The following is a 23,971-nucleotide window of genomic DNA, read 5'->3' as shown; positions in this document are numbered from 1 at the left end:
TTAAGGCCTGTTCTTGTTTAAAGTGGGCTTCCCGGATGGCTCAGTGGGTAAAGAATTCACCTGCAATGCAGGAGACACAAGAGACTCAGGTTCGATTCCTGGAGGAGGGCGTGGCACCCCACTCCAGTATTCTTGCCTGGAGAAGCCCATGGACAGGGGAGCCTGGTGGGCTACAGGCCATGGGGTCACAAAGTATCTGACACGACTGATGATACCTGGCGAGCACACATGCACACACTTGTCAAAATTACAGCTATATGGTGAGGGAGGACATAGGTGGATCTTTTGAGTTTGTTGTCCTAGGTTGCGCTTTGGCAGAGAGGGGAAAAGAAAACAAAATGTAGCATTTTTCTATTCCTGAATTCAGATACCTTCGGAAAACCATTGCATTTTTACTATATAAAAATAAGATTAGAATGTTAGGGAAAGTGAAAGTGAAGTCGCCCAATCGTGTCCGCCTCTTTGCGACCCCGTGAACTGTAGCCCACCAGGCTCCTCCGCCCTTGGGATTCTCCAGGCAAGAATACTGGAGTGGGTTGCCATTACTCAGCCATAAAAAAGAAGAAAACAATGTCATTTGCAGGAACATGAATGGACTTAGAGATTGTCATATTGAGTGAAGTAAGGAAGACAAACATCATATGATACTGCTTATATGTGAAATCTAAAAAAATGGTACAAATGAATTCATCTGCAAAACAGAAATAGAGTCACATAGCAAAAGAGACACAGATGTATAGAACAGTCTTTAGGACTCTGTGGGAGAGGGAGAGGTGGGATGATTTGGGAGAATGGCATTGAAACATGTATAATATCATATACGAAATGAATCACCAGTCCAGGTTCGATGCATGATACAGGGTGCTTAAGGCTGGTGCACTGGGAAGACCCAAAGGGATGGTAAGGGGAGGGAGGTAGGTTCAGGATGGGAAACACGTGTATACCCGTGGCAGATTCATGATGATGTATGGCAAAACTAATACAATATTGTAAAGTAATTAGCCTCCATTTAAAATAAATAAATTTATATTTTTAAAAGGGTAAAAAAAAGAAATAGAGTCATAGGTGTAGAAAACAGATTTCTGGTTACTAGGGGGGAAACTGGTGTTAGGGAGGGATAAATTTCGAACATTAGGATTGACACGTATAGACTACTATGTATATGTATATGTATAACTAATGAGAACCTACTGTATAGCACAGGGAACTCTACTCAGTGCTCTGTGATGACCTAAATGGGAAGGAAATCCAAAAGAGAAGGGATATATGTATACATATAGCTGATCCACTTTGCTGTACACCAGAAATTGACAAAGCATTATAAAGCAACTGTACTCCAATAAAAAAATTTTTAATGAAAGAAAATGTTGATTCCTCTGGACACCACTTATTTCATTGATTTGAACTCTTGCCTAAGTCCAATGTACTTAGGAAGCTTTGGTAACAGAGACAGAAGTGGGTGATCCAAGGGCCTGGAAAAAGAGGCTGGGTACCGTCTAGCAATTGCCTTCCGATGTCAGGGAACTGAAGCTTTCCTCCTCCTTCCTTGCTTCCCCATCATTTTATTCTCCTGCATCTGTCCTCTTTTTTCCCTGATTCATCTCCATGTGGTGGTTCAGAGTGTGAATTTCTACACTAGATTCCCTGGGTTCAGATTCTAGCTGACTACTTACTGATGGTGTGATCTCAAACAATTTATCTAGCTTCACTGTGCCTCAGCTTCCCCAGTCATAAGGAGGTGGGTGATATTAGTAATTGCCTCACAAAGTTGCAGTGAGTATAAAATGAGCTCGTGTATGCAAAGCTCACCTGTAGACCAAGTGCCAGATTAGAAATGAGGGTCAGGAGGCCCACTCCCGCTTGTGGTATGCAGGTACGTGTGTGTGCGCCTGCTAAGTCGCTTCAGTTGTGTCAGACCCTATGGACTGTAGCCTGCCAGGCTCCTCTGTCCACAGGATTGTACAGGCAAGGAAACTGGAGTGGGTTGCCATGCCCTCCTCCAAGGAATCTTCCCGGCCCAGGAATGGAAGCCGCGACTCTTACGTATCCTGCATTGGCAGGTGGGTTCTTTACCACTACCATCCTGGGAAGCCCAGTATGCAAGGACACAAGAGGGTAACAGTTGTGGCTGAGGGTAAAAAAGTCCCTAGTAGGAAAGAGATCTCCCAGTGAATTTACTGATGGGATGACCAGCAAAAGGGTCCTTGAGGACGAACCAGCTGGTGGAGCAGCTTTCAGGGAGTTCAGTGAGGCACGTGGTAGTGGTACTCTGCACTCCTGACCTTAGAGGCCAGGTACATTTTTGTTGTGGGTGGCTGCCTGGGCACAGTAGGGTGTTGCGCAGCACCCCAGGTCTCTAGCCCACTTCCCAAAATGTCTCCAGTCATTGCCAGATGTCTTGGCATTGATCCTGCCCAATGATCAATCCCAATTAAGAATCACAGTTCTAAGATGTAAGGGACCAGACAACAAAGGAATAGCCAAAGAAGTGAGCATGTGTGAGGTCGGCCAGCAGGTGATGGTGGGGAAGGTCAGGGTCTATACACTCATACCTGCATACCACAAGCAGGAGCGGGCAGCCTCACCCTCATTTCTAACCTGGCAGTTGGTCTACAGGCAGGCTATGTTTAGGAATCTGAGGATGCTCAAGGTCTGCCTCACCATCCCTGTAGCTGTCCTTTCCACTTCCTGGTGAAGCCTTTCTCACTACTAGTGACCCTCCAACTTGTTAACTTGGACAAACAATTTCAGTTCTATCACTGCTGCCAACTATAAGGCAGTTTAATTCCTCTAAGAGGACCCAAGACGTCTAAGATATTAGCCCTGAAGGAAAAAAGCATTAGTTGGAGAAGACTATCTACTGAAGGACATAAAAATAAAGTCCTGAATCAGTGGAGGTGCGTGTGTGCACCTTGTCACAATTACAAAGATGTGGTGGCTTGCTGGGCTCCTGGAAAGAGGAAGTGCAAGATACCCACCCCACTCTGCTCCCTCCTGGAAGAGGGGGTGGGATGATGAGGTAGCTGACTTCCTAGGGATGTCCCAGCATCGGATCAGGGGGAGGAAGCAGAGCAGGGCCAGGGACTGATTTGCTGAGAGCCATCCAAAGGAAGAAATCCGTGCTGCAGAATACCTGGCCGGGAGGGAGCCTGAGGGTAGAGAGGTATCCATCTGCGAGATAAATTTCAGATTTGGGGTAAAGAGAGAGAAACTATAGCCAGTTCCATCTCAAGACATTTCCCTAGTGCAGGCTTCTCAGATCCTGACTAACTAAATGTCAGTTTCCCCCAAGTTGCAGTGGCTGCAGAAACTTGCTGAAATGCCCTTCAGTGAGATGAGCTGGAGTTATGGGTCACGGTGCAGGAAGTGGTTCATCCAGACAGCGAGCACTGAGCAGCTAGTGTGAGGAGAGCACACAGCACAGGGGGGTGGGGAGCTCTTGGGGAGAAGAAGAGACTGAGCAGAGGAGGACGGGACCCAGGAGGCCCTGGGAGGGAGGGGCCGGCACTCGCCGCTAGACACAGAGACTGCAGACCTCACTCCAGGTCCCATCACCCGAAGTGAGGACGAAATGTCATTAAACAAGATTGGTTGGGCAAATTTTCCCCTACAGGATTTCTATAGCTGCAGAGAAATGCGTAGGAAATTGGGACGGAAACTGAAAACTTTTTCATCTTTTTTAAGAGACCTCGTGATCTGTGAATATTGACAGAAAAAATCCAAATGAGAAACATACAGTAAATTCAACTGAAGGAGGCTATGGGTTAGAGACTCTCTAGAGAGGAATCCTGAGGGAATAACTCCTATCAGTTCAATCACAAACCGAAAACCACTTCTGTGTAATTCTGATAGTGGAAGGAAGCCAGAGGAGGTAAGCAGAGAGGCCCAAGAGTTTGGGGGCACAAGGGACGGGTGGTCGATGCTCAGATGTGTGTGGAAGCTACAAAGATCAATAACTGGCTACTGTTCAGGAAGCCAGACACAGGGCAGGGTTCATATGCAGTCAGCATGTGCCAGTATGGCAGCGTTGATTGCTATCAGCCGGCAGCTTTGTATGTTTTGCCGGTGGCTTCCGTGGTGGCTCAGATAGGTAAAGAATCTGCTTGCAATGCAGGAGAGCCCGATTCGATCCCTGGGTAGGGAATGTCCCCTGGAGGAGGGCATGGCAACCCACTCCAGTCTTCTTGCCTTGAAAATCCTATGGACAGAGGAGCCTGGCGCGCTACAGTCTATCGGGTCGCAAAGAGTCGGACATGACTGAGTGACTTTCACTTTCCATAACAAAGGAGGATGTGGTGGTGGTGGTGGTGGTGGTGGTGGGATTACCTTATTTTCAAAACCAAAACATTCTGTGTAAATACCCCAGATTACCTCTTTGAACATAATTTCTCTTGCATGTGACCTGACTTGTATTCAGCTGACCCTGTACCTACTTGGGGTTCCGGTGGAACAAGTGCAGCCTAGTTTCCTCCCAGAAGCCTTTCACTTTCACTGTACTTGTTCTGGTAGGGATAATTCTGTCAGATCAGCCCTTTCCCTTCACTCAACCTCTTTCATTTTGTGTGTTTGTCTATCTAGATTTAGTTTCAGCTATGGAGGGAAGATCTAGTACTATCTCCATGATACAGTGCCTCTGGAAGCATCGCAGATCTTGACTATGGCAAGGAAGAATTATGAAATAATTCAGTGCAGGAGCACTATAGGACCTGGTCAGCTTTGCACTGAACAGAACTCCACGTCTATATTAGCTGTGCTTTTGCTTCTCAGTATCAAACATCCAAATATAACAGTGCTAGCCACTATTACTTACATCTCTCAAACGGATACAGAATCGAGAAGACCCAGTCCAGTTAATGACAGAGAAAGGCCACCCTTGGAACAGCTACTGGATTATAATGTCTTATCTGTGTATCCCAGGTGGCTCAGTAGGTAAAGAATCTGCCTGCAATGCAGGAGACACAAGAGTCTTGGGTTGGATCCCTGGGGTGGGAAGATCCCCTGGAGGAAGGGATGGCAATCCACTCCAGTCTTCTTGCCTGGAGAATCCCATGGACACAGGAGCCTAGCAGGCTACAGTTCATGGGGTCGCAGAGTTGGACACCACTGAAGTGACTGAGCACGCACCTGTGTATCTACCCGCTGAATACAGCCTTGATCGTCTGTATAGCTGGCTTACAATGGAAGATCAAAAAATTGTGACAGATGGTCGACAATTCCCAGATTACAGCCCTCAACAGTTCATATGATAGCTTTCCTTGGTTTCCTATCAGAGGCACACACTCAGCATGCCAGATGAGGAGTCCAGAGCCTATAAGACTCTCAGCCCTAGGTGATCTACAGAATCGGTGATTATTACAAAATGCTGCAATACACAAAGAACAAGACTTGTTGGTCAGAATTTGACCGAGGTTGGCTTCAATTTTTTCTAACATGGGGACCAAGCAACTAGAGTGCAAATGTTCTGACAGAAAAAAAAAAAAAACAACAACGCTGCTTTCCTGAGTTTGAGTCTAAGGCAAAAGGATAAGGAGGTCAGAAGAACAAGATACTGTTACCTGCTTTTTTACGCAGGCAACATATTATTATTTTTATTATTTATTTATTATTTATCTATTATTATTTTTCCTTTGCATGGCTCTTATTCTAGTGATCGGTTCTAATGGTCAGTGTTCATTTAATAGTTACAATAAAGTTTTTAACTACCCTGCCTAAGGTCCTTCCTTAACACACACATGCTGGTTCCTACCCATCCCTCAAGGCTGTCGTCCTTCATGAAGCCTGTTTTGTTCTACATCTAAAAAAGCTCTGCCTGTTTAAGCACTTGTCATGACCACTGATTTGCTATTATCAGACCTTTTCTTATCTCCTTATGTGACTATGTCTTATCTTCCTCAACCACAAGCTCTTTGAGGGCTGGGCTATTGTTCACACTGCCTTGCCCATACTAAAAGCTCTAGAAGGATCTGCTTATCTACACTGGCTTTCTTGAGACTGCTCAAGTATTTATTCTTTTGCAGGTGCTTTTATGTTTCAGGGAAACAGAGACAAAAAATCAGAAGAGACTCTACTTTTAAGGGGCTTACCTTCTTAGTAAAAAGTGGAAGAGAGGAAACTTCTTGGGTCTCTGTACAAAGCTGCAGCAGGAGACTGTAGGAAATAGTATATAATAGCTGAAAACACTTTGGACCCTGAATTAGGATGCTTTGATTTCATTTCTAATTTGATGTGTATCTTGAGTACATTTCTTAACCATTTGCCATCCATTTCCTTATATGCCATAGAGTACATGTCATATTAACATTAAGAAATGTAGTTTTTCTTAATAGCGTACATTTGTCATCTATTTCCCTATACGTCACACAGGGGTCATATGATGACTGGGGGAGCTGACTGAATCGGAAAACAGATGCAAAGCATGTTGCAGGGAACTTCCTCCACCTGATAAAAAGCATTTATGAAAAACCCATAGCTAAAACTACACCTACGGTGAAAGTTTGAAAGCTTTCTCCCAAAGATGAGTAATAACACAAGAATGTCTTGCTCTTACCACTGCTATTTAACATTCTACTGGAAGTCCTAGCCAAGTGCACTGTGCCTTTCTCCCCACTTTCCCTTTCAGTTCAGTGCCTGAAGCGTGAAAAGCAGGATCTAGAAATTTTGGCAATTGATATGTCAGAGATTTTGTCTTAATCATAAAAGATATTTGATAGACAGCAAAGGGTTCTACAATTGCTCTATTATTTTTGATAAATAAGTCTGTCTTAAGTATAAATGGAAATTTTTCTTTCAGTCCTGTACTCAAATGTACTTTTATTTACTCTGTGAATATCCAGGTCTTACCTAGGTTATGGATTTCTCAGACTGGAAGACAGGTTAACAGATTAAGATTTTAACCTGTGTTTTAACACTAGTGGTTACATTGGCATGACTATGATACTTTAATCAGAAAATTTACAAAATCACGTGTTTCAGATCATTGCAATGAAAGAGGCTAAGGGAGAGAAACCCTAAGGATTTTACTACTGCCACAATTTCAGAATAAGATTTTCTAGTTTAAGTGAGTAGAATTTTCCAGGCTTAAAAATAGATAGTACCTATAAATAAATATGTAAACTTCTCCTAGATTTAACATTACTTTTGTTAAAATGCAAAACATCCTTTTTTCCTACACAGAGAAGGGCTCTTTGATTTCTATGAAGCATAAAATCAGAAACAACAACAACAACGAAAAAACAACAACCCTTGAAGGTTTTGTAAAATAAGTATTTCAATGATCGGTTAAAAGCACTGTTTCCACTTCTTGAAACATGTCACATTGTTTGCTGTTCAGGCTAGCTGCCTCAAGCTAATGTCCAAAAAAATTCAGAGCAAATTTATATATTTCAGTTCCTATTTTCTCCAATCCTATAGTTATAATTCTAAAGCTTAAGAACTGATAATGGAGAGAAATAGTTCTTGATTTTTGCTTAGCTTTAAGGTTTTTGCCCCTCTGAAAATATTCTAAGGAAATACTTTAATATAGTTAACTATTTTCAGTATCTAATGGGTGTAGGTTTCTACTTAGTAGACATAAAACTCTTATTTCAAATTTCTACTAATTGAAAAGATGAGATAATATTAAGCTAATATATCTGAAAGACACACCTAAAACCTTAATTAGTTCTGTTTAAGGGTTTCATAGTTGTTAGTTTATTTTTAACTGCAGGTGTGTAATTTCAGTATTTGTTTTTATGGCAATTTCACAGGCATACAGGTGATGTAGGGAAAAGAAGCCTCAAACAAGGCCTTCTTTTGATATTTAATCTTGTTTTCCACTTTAAAAGCACATATGTACTGAAAAGAAAATACTGCTGCTGCTGCCGCTATGTCGCTTCAATCCTGTCCGACTCTGTGCGACCCAAGAGACGGCAGCCCCCCAGTCTTCCCCATCCCTGGGATTCTCCAGACAAAAACACTGGAGTCGGTTGCCATTTCCTCCTCCAATGCATGAAACTGAAAACTGAAAGTGAACTCACTCAGTCGTGTCCAACTCTTAGCGACCCCATGGACTGCAGCCTACCAGGCTCCTCCACCCGTGGGATCTTCCAGGCAAGAGTACTGGAGTGGGGTGCCATTGCCTTCTCCGTCTGTAAGCAATTATCCCTTAATTTAAAAAAAATTAGAATGAGATCTATAAAAAAAAATACAATATGCAACTTGTAACAGATTTATTGGTAACGATGATAGACAGAATCCTGGGATGGTGCTCCATCTTTCTGGCTATTTCCTTAGTCTACTTTTTTAAAGGAATGGGGTAGTGTTTAGAAGCATGGACTCTTATGATAATTGGCAAGATCAGAATCCGGATCTGTTACCAACTAGCTATGTGACATTAAGTTCCCTGTGAGCTTCACTTCTCTCACTTTAAAATGGGAAACATAGAGACGTCCCTGGTTGTCCGTTGGTTAAGACTCCGCACTGTCAATGTGAGGGGCCTAGGTTCAAACCCCAGTCAAGGAACTAGATCCCACACGCTGCACCTAGGAGTCTGCATGCCACAATGAAAAGATCCTGCATCCCGAGAAGATCAAAAGTCCTGAGTGCTGCGACTAAGACCCATGGAGCTAAACAAGGAAAACAAAAATTAATGGGAAAAATAACAGCATCTACATCGCAAAGCTAGTGTGAGAATTAAAGGTCAGTTCTCATTTGTACTTTTACTTTGATTGAGGTTTTATTTACATACAACAAAATTTACCGATTTTAAATTAATCATTCAATGATTTTTAGTAAATTTACGGAGTTGTCCATGTATTACAATCTAGTCACTCCCATCATCTCAAAAAGATCCGTGGTGCCCATCTGCAGTCCCCTTTTCTACCTCCAGTCCCACAATAAAAAATGAGCGAATATTTCTAAATCACTTAGGAGAGTGCCTGTCATCTACCAAGAGATGTATGTTACATCAATAAGAAATGTCTGAACAGGACGAAGAAATACAATGCAAACCATGAAACCAAATGTCTTATTTACTGGCATAATAAAAAATGAATTTGGGTTGCATTTTAACCAGAACAAACTTAATTCTTCATATAAAGATACTGCAGCTTATTTCTGATTAGTATCTAATTTAGTTTTCCCTTATAAGCCTCTTTGAAAAGCACAGGGCTGGTTTCCATAGTAAATCTGGAGGCCTGAGCAATTAACTGAATTACTTTGAGAAGGGGAAAGAAAAGAAAAAAATCTGTGTAACTCAGATGAAAAGCCAGCAAGACTTTTCACTTTTGACTTCTCCCACTACTGTTACCTCACATTATGGTTATATGGGCTCCCCTGGTAGCTCAGCAGGTAAAGAATCCTCCTGCAATGCGGGAAACCTGGGTTCAGTCTCTCAGTTGGGAAGATCCCCTGGAGGAGCAAATGACAACCCACTCCAGCATTCTTGCCTGGAGAATCCCAGGGACAGAGGAGCCTCTTGGGCTACAGTCCACGCGGTCCCAAAGAGTCAGACACGACGGAGCAACTCAGCAAAGCACATAGTTATATAGTGTTTCTTCAAAGCTCTCTAACATCCATTATCTCATTTTACACCTTCAACAACCCTGCAAGATAACTGCTTTCAATTTCTTCTTCTTCTATTTTTTAATCCTAGCAATGATGCTTTGTACTGAGAGGCAAGCATCTGAATAAAACCAACAAACACCTGACAAGGGAAGCCAGCCAGCCAGCCAGCCTGGACATCTTCTGGCTTCACAAGACACCTCATTTCAATGGGTATTTGGATAAACAGACTCAATCATAATTGGGCTAAAAATGACTGGATATTTTCATAAAAGTATGAAAAAAACCCTGTTTTTAAACACAAAAATAACAGAGAAGGAGAATAAGGAACAAATTATTAACAGTCCAACTCTCTTCAGTTCACTTCACTTCTCTCATTTTAAGGCTGAGTCTCAGTGATTTCTTGAGGTTACACTAGGTCTGCCACCCAAGTTTCCTAACTGCTTACTGGGGGCTTTTCTACTATACCAAGCTTCATCTTGGAAAAGGCGATGGCACCCCACTCCAGTACTCTTGCCTGGAAAACCCTATGGATGGAGGAGCCTGGTGGGCTGCAGTCCATGGGGTCGCTAAGAGTCGGACACGACTGAGCAACTTCACTTTCACTTTTCACTTTCATGCATTGGAGAAGGAAATGGCAACCCACTCCAGTGTTCTTGCCTGGAGAATCCCAGGGTCGGGGGAGCCTGGTGGGCTTCCGTCTATGGGGTCGCACAGAGTCACACATGACTGAAGCGACTTAGCAGCAGCAGCACCAGCAAGCTTCATCTGCCTAGTTAACTTTTGTGTATTTTCTTTGCAATGATACTGACTAAATTCTAACTTTTCATTTTTACCTTGAAACACTGAGTGAAAAATGGTATGGTATGTAACACTGTTAGGGAAACTTCAGTAGCAGTATTTCCTTCAAGAAGTGCCTGATGGTAAATGTTTGCTTCAGTTGTTGTAGAACCTGAGATTTAAAAAACAAAGGAAATTAAAACTGTATGACACAGGGATTCACATAACAGTTTGGAATGACTTTCTCTCCCAAAGACTGAGAGAGAGAGACAAGCAAAAAGACACCAGGCTCTCAGTACCTGCAGACTTAATGAGTTTCGCTGTATTTACTCCTTAATCAAATACGATCTGGGTTAATCAATTCTGCTATTGTTTACTTCAGCTCTGTATCAACAGCTCTGTAGCTAATAAATAGGTGCCTACTTCTTTGTAGACAAGATGTGAGTGATGATCTAGGTATGTACCTAAGAAATAACGTGGGAGGCATTTTAGGCTGTGCTGCTCATTATATGTGCAAAAATGAGAAATCATAGAAAAGCAGCTATGTTATGTACAGGGGTTCCCTATGGCCTGATGTTTTCAATGATGCCAGTGGTGTGAGACTTGTTTCTAAATCAGAAGGAAAACAAAGCATCTGGGCCAACTGAAAGACACAGGTTCAATACTTTGTTACAAGAGACAAAGAGCAAAGCTGAAGGCTGTAGCCCTCCCATTTGTGTTTTTTTTTTGAAAGGGCCTGAGTCTAGTAGCTCAGCATCCATCTGCTCAAGACATTTGTGTTTATTAGTAGTCCAAATCGCAAAGCCAGTTCTGCTTGCTTCCTCTTATGCAACCTCTAAAGGACTGTCTGGTAATGAACATTCTCTCACTCTTTCACTTTTTATTAAGATTTGCTTTCAGAGAATAGCTTTCATTTATATAACCCTCTAGCTTCCTATTGAACTTGTTAATATTTCAACCTGTGTGAAATATGTCTTTGTCAAAATAGAATTTACAGTACTCTGACCTCTGCAGACAGCTCAGCATGGGTAATCCCTTAAAAAAATCACTGAATGAAAAACAGTCATTCTAAACAAATATTATATATACTATTTTATTCAGATTCATTATTTTCATTAAAGTACAGATAGAGAATATTGACTGTAAAACCACATATAATAATAGTTCAATGAGAAAAGTAATCTCCTTCATATTAAACTAAGAACTCACTATTAACTAAAATTGCCAGAAACAATCTATGCATATTTGATCTTATATTCACATATGATGAAACGACTGTACAGAAACAGAGATATCCAAATGTATCGATGTATGTAAAATGATCTCCAGCTGTACTGGTGATTTAGGTTAAATAGTATTAATGTCTGTTTCAGACTGTGATTAAGTGTAAATAAACTTTCCAGGCTGTTAAGATGCTGAAGCCTGGCCTGCATTATTCCTGATCTGTTTCACAGAGCTGGCATGGTTTGCGATTTTCAGGCTACTCCAAAGTGTTTTGACAGCCAGGCATTATGCACCCTAAAATAAAGGTTAAAGTTAGGAAATGAAGTACTTTAATACTGTATCTCAATGTTATATTTTTTTAAACTAATAAATGACTAGATTTCCACATAAACACTGTGCTACGCTCAATATCCAACAAACTATTATTTGGCTTAAATGAGACATCACTGGAAACTGTATGATGCTTACCATGTATTTAAAATAGCTTATGCTACAAGAATACAAGTAATTTCTTACTTTCCTTCCGCTCCTCAAAAATACCAGAGTAGAGTGGACAATACTCCAAAAATTTTCCGTCTTTTTCTCAGGAGATAAGGAAAGGCAAGAGTCAGAGAAAACAGTGAGAGGGACACTCAGAGACTCGGGTGGAGGGCGGGGAGGGGGGTGGTTTCCTGAAGTTAGATGTTTAAGAATGAGGCCGATCTAATCTGTCTCTGGGTCGGAGTTAAACTTGGATCAGAACTTTTTTACTCAATAAACATGTCTATTTCCACATTTTTATTTTGTTCTCCTTGAATTTTAGGGTTTCATTAAAAAATTAACAACTGGGTAATACAAGCACTGAGGAAAAAGCCTTTGTCCATCCTCTACTAAATACAGAGGGGGGCAGGTCAGCAGAATCTCAGTGATTAAGATTGATGGTGGTAGTTACCATAGCAGTTCCCAACCAGTTCCCAGTGCTGGGGAGACACTAGAAATTGTCATCTGAATTATTAGGATGTCCCAGAGACTGAGCAATAAGCCCTATCCAAACTGCCTCTTTAGTTTTTCCAAGTGCTATCAAAGTTATTTTAAAAAAGAAAAGAAATCTATTTAAGTTCCTTTAATGAGTAACTCTACCTCTGAAACATATCTTACCGAAATAAGCAAGTAATCTTATCCTTCAGTTCAGTTCAGTCGCTCAGTCGTGTCCGACTCTTTGCAACCCCATCTTTTCCTTAGGGTCGCGCAAACGTTTCCTTAAGTATTTATTTCACTAAGACTTACACAGCAAAAAGAAGAAAGAAATAATATATGTCTCAATTGCTGTTGGGGATTTCTGTTTACATTAGTAACTGAAGTGAGTATTGATAGGTTGTAAACAAAAGTACAGACCTGACAATGTCCTCACTTGATGATTTCCTGCCTTCCTCTGGAAATAGCCCTTTCTCACGAGCTTCAGTAGAGACAAGCATCTATTCTAGGATTAGACCAGAAATTGTGCACATCAGTCTAACCATTACCTTTTGGAAAACTTTTAAAAATGTATCACTTCCCATCAGGTTAATTTCAACATTGAGTTGAGAAGCATTAAATAAACCATGGGTATCTTAGTTCAGTTCAGGCAACGCCAAAGAATGCTCAAACTACCGCTCAACTGCACTCATCTCACATGCTAGTAAAGTAATGCTCAAAATTCTCCAAGCCAGGCTTCAGCAATATGTGAACCGTGAACTTCCAGATATTAAAGCTGTTTTTAGAAAAGGCAGAGGAACCAGACATCAAATTGCCAACATCTGATGGATCATGGAAAAAGCAAGAGAGTTCCAGAAAAACATCTATTTCTGTTTTATTGGCTATGCCAAAGCATTTGACTGTGTGGATCACAATAAACTGTGGAAAATTCTGAAAGAGATGGGAATACCAGACCACCTGACCTGCCTCTTGAGACACCTATATGGAGGTCAGGAAGCAACAGTTAGAACTGGACATGGAACAACAGACTGGTTCCAAATAGGAAAAGGAGTACGTCAAGGCTGTATATTGTCACCCTGCTTATTTAACTTCTATGCAGAGTACATCATGAGAAACACTGGGCAGGAAGAAGCACAAGCTGGAATCAAGATTGCGGGGAGAAATATCAATCACCTCAGATATGCAGATGACACCACCCTTATGGCAGAAAGTGAAGAGGAACTAAAAAGCCTCTTGATGGGTATCTTAAGGCTAACTCAAAAGGAAGCATCTAGGTTTTGCATGGCATGATTAAGACTGCCCTCTGTTGGAAGAGAAGAATAAAAGAGGAAATTGCAGTGCTATGGGAATTACCGTGCTATGATTCTTTTCCCCATGTATCTAAAGTGAAACAAACATACTCTAGTAAGAAAAACAGTAGCATGTTAGTAATATATCACCATACTTTGCATTTTAACAGATAATATTTGAAAATCTATATGTTACAACGAATGGCCTATTTAAAATCATATTACAATAATATGTTTGGGTATATACAAATAAATATACAAACAACCTCCTGCCATATTATATTGCTCTACATTCATTTGCTACAATTACTTCAGCACCAAAAAGTCTCAGGTCTTCACATACAATTCTAATGACATATTTCTAAAAAACATATCAAAGAAAATCATCCTTCATGCTTTATAATGTGTATCCCAGCAAGCTCTCTAATATAGTCATTAACACCTAAAAAGGTTCTTAACCCTAAAAATGTGGCAATTGCTATATTTTTATAGTGATATTAAACTACTTTCTACTATAGAAAATCCCAAACATACAAAGGTAGAGAAGATAGCAAACTAAACCCCGCGTACCCAGCACCCACCAGCTTCAACAATTATCAACTCATGGCCACTCTTGTTTATCTTCTATCCCAAACAGGTTCTCTCCTCTCCCTCCACACTTACTACCTCCTCCATGTTCTTAACGTAAATCCCCAACATCATCTATTTTCATTAGTGAATATTTCAATATAATTAGTTTTTGCTTAAATCCTGCCTTGTTTATCAACATTTTCTCCAAATGTTTTGCTGGACAAGCACACACAATATCATCAGTCCAGTTCAGTCGCTCAGTCGTGTGCGACTCTTTGCGACCCCATGAATCGCAGCACGCCAGGCCTCCCTGTCCATCACCATCTCCCGGAGTTCACTCAGACTCACGTCCATCGAGTCCATGATGCCATCCAGCCATCTCATCCTCAGTTGTCCCCTTCTCCTCCTGCCCGCAATCCCTCCCAGCATCAGAGCCTTTTCCAATGAGTCAACTCTTCGCATGAGGGGGCCAAAGTACTGGAGTTTCAGCTTTAGCATCATTCCTTCCAAAGAAATCCCAGGGCTGATCTCCTTCAGAATGGACTGGTTGGATCTCCTTGCAGTCCAAGGGACTCTCAAGAGTCTTCTCCAACACCACAGTTCAAAAGCATCAATACTTCGGCGCTCAGCCTTCTTCACAGTCCAACTCTCACATCCATACATGACCACAGGAAAAACCATAGCCTTGACTAGACGGACCTTAGTCGGCAAAGTAATGTCTCTGCTTTTGAATATACTATCTAGGTTGGTCATAACTTTCCTTCCAAGGAGTAAGTGTCTTTTAATTTCATGGCTGCAGTCACAATCTGCAGTGGTTTTGGAGCCCCCAAAAATAAAGTCTGACACTGTTTCTACTGTTTCCCCATCTATTTCCCATGAAGTGATGGGACCGGATGCCATGATCTTTGTTTTCTGAATGTTGAGCTTTAAGTCAACTTTTTCGCTCTCCTCTTTCACTTTCATCAAGAGGCTTTTAAATTCCTCTTCACTTTCTGCCATAAGGGTGGTGTCATCTGCATATCTGAGGTGATTGATATTTCTCCCCGCAATCTTGATTCCAGCTTGTGTTTCTTCCAGTCCAGCGTTTCTCATGATGTACTCTCCAATGAAGTTAAATAAGCAGAGTGACCATATACAGCCTTGACGTACTCCTTTTCCTATTTGGAACCAGTCTGTTGTTCCATGTCCGGTTCTAACCTGACCTGCATACAGATTTCACAAGAGGCCGGTTAGGTGTTCTGGTATTCCCATCTCTTTCAGAATTTTCCAAAGTTTATTGTGATCCACACAGTCAAAGGCTTTGGCATAGTCAATAAAGCAGAAAGAGATGTTTTTCTGGAACTCTCTTGCTTTTTCCATGATCCAGTGGATGTTGGCAATTTGATGTCTGGTTCCTCTGCCTTTTCTAAAAACAGCTTGAACATCAGGGAGTTCACAGTTCACGTATTGCTGAAGCCTGGCTTGGAGAATTTTGAGCATTACTTTACTAGCATGTGAGATGAGTGCAATCGTGCGGTAGTTTGAGCATTCTTTGGCATTGTCTTTCTTTGGAATTGGAATGAAAACTGACCTTTTCCAGTCCTGTGGCCACTGCTGAATTTTCCAAATTTGCTGGCATATTGAGTGCAGCAGTTTCACAGCATCATCTTTCAGGATTTGAAACAGCTCAACTGGAATTCCATCACCTCCACTAGCTTTGTTCGTAGTGATGCTTTCCAAGGCCCACTTGACTTCACATTCCAAGATGTCTGGCTCTTGATTAGTGATCACATCATCATGATTATCTGGGTCGTGAAGATATTTTTCGTACAGCTCTTCCGTGTATTTTTGCCACCTCTTCTTAATATCTTCTGCTTCTGTTAGGTCCATACCATTTCTGTCCTTTATCGAGCCCATCTTTGAATGAAATGTTCCCTTGGTATCTCTAATTTTCTTGAAGAGATCTCTAGTCTTTCCCATCCTGTTTTTTTTCCTCTAATATTTTGCATTGATCGCTGAAGAAGGCTTTCTTATCTCTTCTTGGTATTCTCTGGAACTCTGCATTCAGATGCTTATATCTTTCCTTTTCTCCTTTGCTTTTCGCCTCTCTTCTTTTCACAGCTATTTGTAAGGCCTCCCCAGACAGCCATTTTGCTTTTTTGCATTTCTTTTCCGTGGGGATGATCTTGATCCCTGTCTCCTGTACAATGTCACAAACCTCATTCCATAGTTCATCAGGCCCTCTATCTATCAGATCTAGGCCCTTAAATCTATTTCTCACTTCCACTGTATAATCATAAGGGATTTGATTTAGGTCATACCTGAATGGTCTAGCGGTTTTCCCTACTTTCTTCAATTTGAGTCTGCATTTGGTAATAAGGAGTTCATGATCTGAGCCACAGTCAGCTCCCGGTCTTGTTTTTGTTGACTGTATAGAGCTTCTCCATCTTTGGCTGCAAAGAATATAATCAATCTGATTTCGGTGTTGACCATCTGGTGATGTCTATGTGTAGAGTCTTCTCTTGTGTTGTTGGAAGATGGTGTTTGCTATGACCAGTGCATTTTCTTGGCAAAACTCTATTAGTCTTTGCCCTGCTTCATTCCCCATTCCAAGGCCAAATTTGCCTGTTACTCCAGGTGTTTCTTGACTTCCTACTTTTGCATTCCAGTCCCCTATAATGAAAAGGACATTTTTTTTTGGGTGTTAGTTCTAAAAGCTCTTGGAGGTCTTCATAAAACTGTTCAACTTCAGTTTCTTCAGCATTACTGGGTGGGGCATAGACTTGGATAACTGTGATATTGAATGGTTTGCCTTGGAGACGAACAGAGATCATTCTGTCATTTTTGAGATTGCATCCAAGTACTGCATTTCAGACTCTTTTGTTGACCATGATGGCTACTCCATTTCTTCTGAGGGATTCCTGCCCGCAGTAGTAGATATAATGGTCATCTGAGTTAAATTCACCCATTCCAGTCCATTTTAGTTCGCTGATTCCTAGAATGTCGACGTTCACCCTTGCCATCTCTTGTTTGACCACTTCCAATTTGCCTTGATTCATGGACCTGACATTCCAGGTTCCTATGCAATATTGCTCTTTACAGCATCGGATCTTGCTTCTATCACCAGTCACATCCACAACTGGGTATTGTTTTTGCTTTGGCTCCATCCCTTCATTCTTTCTGGAGTTATTTCTCCACTGATCTCCAGTAGCATATTGGGCACCTAATGACCTGGGGAGTTCCTCTTTTGGTATCCTATCATTTTGCCTTTTCATACTGTTCATGGGGTTCTCAAGGCAAGAATACTGAAGTGGCTTGCCATTCCCTTCTCCAGTGGACCACATTCTGTACACAATATCATATATGTGTACTATTTATGTTAAAATGTATTTAGAAATTACACTTCACTATAATTTTTCTTTTAGCTTCAATAACGATGTAAAAATAGCTCAACAAAAAATATAGGACAACTTCCCCCCTCCACCTAGGAAAAAAGGCTACCTTTTTTCCCTCAAGTACCTTTGAATATATATATATATATACACACACATACATGCTGCTGCTAAGTCACTTCAGTCGTGTCCGACTCTGTGCGACCCCATAGACGGCAGCCCACCAGGCTTCCCCATCCCTGGGATTCTCCAGGCAAGAACACTGGAGTGGGTTGCCATTTCCTTCTCCAATGCATGAAAGTGAAAAGTGAAAGTGAAGTCACTCAGTCATGTCCGACTCTTAGTGACCCCGTGAACTGCAGCCTACCAGGCTCCTCCATCCATGGGATTTTCCAGACAAGAGTACTGGAGTGGGGTATATATGTGTGCATATGTATATATATATATGTGTGTGTGTGTGTGTGTGTGTGTGTGTGTGTGTATATATACATACGCACACATTTCTTAAGTGGGTAGAATTACTTGGCTCTATCTAACGGTACACATTCTAAACTCCAACATTTAAGGGGCTCCATTAACCCAGCATCTGCTCTAAATGAATGATTAGGACAGCTGGTGCCACTTCCAGTTTTCCAGATCACACAAAGATTCCAGATGGTCTGCAAAGATGGGCTATTATTAGCTAGAGTTTTCTATAATACCACAAGTATTTCGTTTACATGTTTTTCTTCTATGTGTGAAAAGCTATATGTCAACCTATAAACTATGAAAATAGTTTAACATTCACTATATTATGTACAAATATGCTGATGAAAACAAAAAAGGAGTAATATTTCATTAACTATAAACATTAAGCTCCCAAAAATAAGAGGAAATTTTATGAAAACAAGACAACTTACTCTAGAAGTATGAGAATGTTTATGAGCTCCTGGGGCGATACCTTGTTCCAGTAAGTTAAGAGTGTATTGGAATGGAATAAAATGGGATAAAGTGTTACAGCTGGAAATAGCAGAGACCATAACACAAAATATTAATAGCACAGTGAATTCCAAAGTACATAACTTTAATTTCAATAACCATCAACTCATAACCAGTTCTGTCTCATCTGAATCCTGCCCTCCTATCTCATCTCACTGCCCAATACCCACAATACACTCTATTAATTCCAAATATACTGCTTAATCTGTAATTATTTTCAACTTTAACCATTATTTTTATTTACTTTATAAATGTTCTTTGTGATGGCTTATCATCCCTGAAGACAGGAAGCGAAGTAGACCTGGGGTTTTTCCTAAAATTTTATGCAAAATGGTGCATTTATGTGCATTGTTCCAAAGGTAGGGTCAAGCACGTTTGCCTGCTACTCAAAGGACTTGGAGAACCAAAAAGTTTGAGAACTTGAGAGGAAAAAGTGATAACTTATTTTCCTGAATTATTAACCCTGAAGTTTTAGCGATATAGATACATACCACACAGATTCATGAAACAACTATTTTAGATATAAAAGCCCCTAAACCTATCACATATACTTATGTTTTGAGTTGTTCTTTTTTTTTTAACTTCCAACACACTCACTGAAACTTTTTGAAGAGAAAAATATTACCCCCACTTAACCTTCCATTCTGTTTTTTAACCTATTCAGATATAGCTAATAGTGTCAGCAGTTTCACTTCTAAATTTTAAAAACCTAGTGGAAGTGTTACTCAGTCGTGTCCGACTCTTTGTGACCACAAGGACAGTAGCCTCATTGGGCTCCTCTGTACATGGAATTCTCCAGGCAGGAATACTGGAGTGGGTTGCCATTTCCCTCTCCACGGGATCTTCCTGATCCAGAGTTTGAACCTGGCTCTCTCACATTGCCGGCAGACTCGTTACCTATTGAGCCACTAGCAAAGCTCTAGGATGAATCGCAACAGTAATCAGTTACAGAATTGCCAGTCTCCCGAGAACCTCTAAATCTAGGAATGGACGACTAAGCAATGTTGCCTAAACGGAGGGGTGACAGGAAGGAGAGAGTGCATGGCTTTTGACTTTATGTCCAACTTACTAATGACCATGGGTATTTGTGCTTCTCAATGATTATAAAACACTGACTGTCAGGAAGAAAGATGCTAAAATTGGGTCAAATTAATTTGTTTCAAAAATAAAGCAAGGGGTATGTTCCAAGCCCCCCCCCCCCCTTTTGGGATGCACTTCAGCTCAGCGGGGCTTTCCCAGAAGTCACTGCATTTCCAGTCTCTTGAGTCTCCAGTCCGGCACGGTGGCTTGCAGGCACCGTCTTCCCTCCCTTGTGCTTTCGCTCTTCTCGGCAAAAGGAGGCTGGTGTCTCCTTCCTGCCCCCCACCTACGTCCTGCTGTCCATACCTGAGCCATCTTTGATCCATTCTCTCGCCCATCCGGTGCCCTGAGACCACTTCACAGGTCTGTAGAAGGGGTGAAACTCTCGATCGGTCTGCGGCCCAGTTCTAGTTGACGGCCCTTCCGCCATTTTTTGGTGGTGCCTGTCTCCACTGTTTCCCAATCTCAGTCAGAGAATCAAGATGAAGGTGGGGGACGTGGGTGAAGAAGACAGGGAAAGCGGGCAGAGCTCTTCCGAAGAAGATAAAATGCAGGTTAGCCTCTGTGATGTGTCTTCGGAAGAGTTTAAAAAAACCTGGCTAACACTTAAAGAGCTCCATAACAGAGAGCTACGCCGACTTCAGGGGAAAGTAACCAGTTTGAGGAAAGAGCGATTGTCAGACGGGAGGTGGACAGGCTCCATATCCAGAATTAAAGATTGGACGGAGCAACAGAGAGCCCTTAATGACACTAGCCGTGACCTGCGAGGTCAGTTAAACACCAAAGTATGTGATCGCTGTACAGTAAACGAAACGTACAGAAATACGCTACAGCAAGAATTTTATGATATCCAACAACAAAATCTGAAGTTTATTGGTGAGCTCACAGCAGAAAGTAACAAATTAAGAGAAGAAAACAAGCAGCTTTTGGCTAGGCTCAAGAGGAAACAGCCACAGTTTCACCGTTCTTTTTCTGATAGTGATGATGACTTCGTCCTTGGGTCTCAAAAGAGCGAATCAGTTATTACGATCAGGGACCCTCCGCCCGGACCTGAGAGGCATGTGGCTGTCAAACTGATAACGCAAACGAATACCAAACAGATGAAACCTAGAGGGAAAAAGAAACAGCCACACAGTTCCAAGCTTCAGGTTCCATTTTACAGTCAGGACGTCTTTGAGGTGCCAGAGCGCCCTCAGGAGAAGATTTCCTCTAACAGCAGTAAGACGATCACAATAAGCAGTGGCAGTCAGAAGTCATCTAGCACTGTTCCTTCAGCGTCTACACTCGGCCCTCAAACAGTGGATGAATTTCAAGATGACTCCAGCTTTCCCGATGCCAGGCTTGGCCATCCACAAAGCAAATCCATTTTCACACAGAGGACCTCCTCAGAGAGGATCTCCACACCAAAGCATGGAACTGAGATTGATTTCCCTCGGAGCCTTTCCAGCATTTCTCCAGGAGAAGACCTACCTATTGAAATATTATCTGAAACTTCAGAGGAAAGTATGATTGACTATAGCAAAAGCATATTTTCTCCTTTTACACGGAGAGACGAAAACACCACTTTACACCTATTTCCTTTAGACTCTACTTCAAGTGCTAATGTGAAAAGACCATCATTGGGTGTTTTTCGTGTTTCAGTGAGAGAGAGCAGAAGCCAGACACCTTGCAGTGATCAGTCCACAGCAAGCAAGAATACAAATGGAGCTACAGCTGCAGCCCATGATGCTGATAAGCCACAAGGTGAGACTGAGGCTTGCACTTCGGGGTCTTCAAGAAAGAGAAAAGTCAAGATACAGTTAGAAAAAGGGGGTAAGTAGCCATCGCTCCATCTCTCTCTTAAGGAGACTGCTTTGCTTTTCCAAGAGGACAGTCTTCCTATCCATTCAGACTATTTAACATTTGTATTCAGACTATGTCACTGATAATTCCTGACTTTGATTCTACTTCTCAGAATATAATATACAGGCAGTAAAAAGTTGGGCAAATGACTAAGACTTTCAAACAGTGACTTATTGCCAGTTAATAAAATTCAGCTAGAAAGAAAGAAAGTTAGTTTTCAGAATGCCTATACTTCTATATAAAAGTGTAGAGGTCTATCATCTTTTTGTTGAAATTAAGCTGTTAGTGTCTGTGAGTCAGTGTGTGCCATGCTGAGTTGGTTTAGTTGTGTCCTAGTTTTTGCAACACTATGGACTGTAGCCTGCCAGGCTCCTCTGTCCGTGGGATTCTCTAGAAGAATACGGCAGTAGGTTGTCATGCCCTCCTCCTGGGGATCTTCCCATCCATCGAGTCTCTTAGACTCTTGCATTGGCATGTGAGTTCTTTATTACTAGTGCCACTTGGGAAGCCCTTATGAGTCAATAAGAAGGCTTAAGAAAAAGAAAGCCAAGAGAACACCTAAAAGGCCTGGACTGTAAGAGTTCAACTCTGTAATACTTGTGAAATACTTACTTGACTTGATAAGGTAACTACAATACTTACACTGAGAAAGCTTCAGAAGCAGATATTTTTCAGAATAAAATGAATATGACTTTACAGATACCACAGAGCATGACTTAAATTAGAGAAGAGAAGATGTGACACAGGCTGTATACTAGTTATTAAAATTTGCTTTAAAAATCAAAAAGCGAGAGCAGAAGGAAAAACCTCATTAACAAAGACCAACTATTTAGCAAGCAAGGTCAGCGTTTACAAGAGCAGGAGACCTTGTCAAGAAACAGAGCAGTTATGGTTTTCTCCATAACAGAACTCAGCCAGTTGCTTGTCACTGGTTATCACTGTGTGTGTGTGTGTGTGTGTGTGTGTGTGTGTGCGCACGTGTGCCTGCATGTGTGTGTGTGCATATGTGTGCAAGTGTGTGCACATGTATACTGAATGGAGGAGGGGAGAACTAGTCAGCAATGCATTGTCCCTCTCCTTCCTCTCTTCTGTCCTCCCCCTACCACCCTCCTTACTTTCCCTGAGCCGTGGTGGTATTCAACCCCTTTTTTCTTTACAGTTTTTTTTTTTTTCCCATGTGTCCTTGGGCATGTAGAAAAAACAAAGTTATTGAGTGAATTCATGTGCCATAAAACTCACGCTTTAAAATAGAGTACAATACAGTAGTTTATATGGTATATTTTAAAACTTGTAAGACCATCATCACAGCTTTAGAATATTTTCATCACCCTTTAAAAAAGCCGATACATAATAGCAGTCACTTTCTACTTTCCCCCTTTTTTTAGCTTGTGCGGAGACAAAACCAGTCTGCTGTGGTTGTGGTTGTTAATTTGATTCAATATCTCTTGGAATGAAGTACCACCAGGGTTGAATATTATCTCCCTTTACATATTTCTTTCCCCAAACATGGAAGCTTATAACATAGCATCAAAAACCTTTGACTTTTACTCTAAATCATACATTCTAAGTAGTTGAAGGTTGTAGTTATTTAAAACTGTTTTATTAATGTACTTTAGAATTCATATCTAGCTTTTGATGTGTTTGCATCTCTCTGGCAAGTTAACTGTCAACTTATTTTATGTTTTTATATCCTGCATTATTACAAAGATATTTAAAATAATATGTACTAAAAACAAAATGGAAAAGAAGTAAAATTTACTGTATTATGATTTGACTTTTACTGTAAATCATACATTCTAAGTACTTAATTCTAGTTATTTAAAACTTTTATTAATGTACTTTAGAATTAGTTATTCATATCTAACATTTGATGTGTTTCAATCTCTGGCAAGTTAACTGTCAACTTATTTTATGTTTTTATATCCTGCATTATTAGAAAAAAATGTTTAATATTTACTAAAAACTAAATAGGAAATAAGTAAAATTTAACTACTGTGTTATGCTGATCAAAACCAGTGCTTTTATGTTCTTCATTGCTGTTTTCTGGGGTTTTTTAAGTATTTAGTTATTTATTATTTGGCTTCATGGGGGTCTTAGGTGCAGCATGTGGGATCTATTTCCCTGTCCAGAGACTGAACCCAGGACCTCTGCATTGCCAGTGCAGAGTCTTAGCCACAAGGAAGTTCCCAGGGATTTTGTTTGTTTGTTTTGTTTTCTTGGGGGGCAGGTGTTTGTGTGTGTGTGTGTGTGTTTTAGCAAAAGTAGAAAAAAGAAAGGGGAAGGAATTGTGTAAACAAGTGTGGTACTGGGAATGAGTTAACCTTCTGATTGTACTTCCAGAGG

This window comes from Budorcas taxicolor, chromosome X (genome assembly GCF_023091745.1).
Source record: "Budorcas taxicolor isolate Tak-1 chromosome X, Takin1.1, whole genome shotgun sequence".
NCBI classification, from domain to species: Eukaryota; Metazoa; Chordata; class Mammalia; order Artiodactyla; family Bovidae; genus Budorcas; species Budorcas taxicolor.
Note: the sequence above shows the minus strand (reverse complement) of the source record.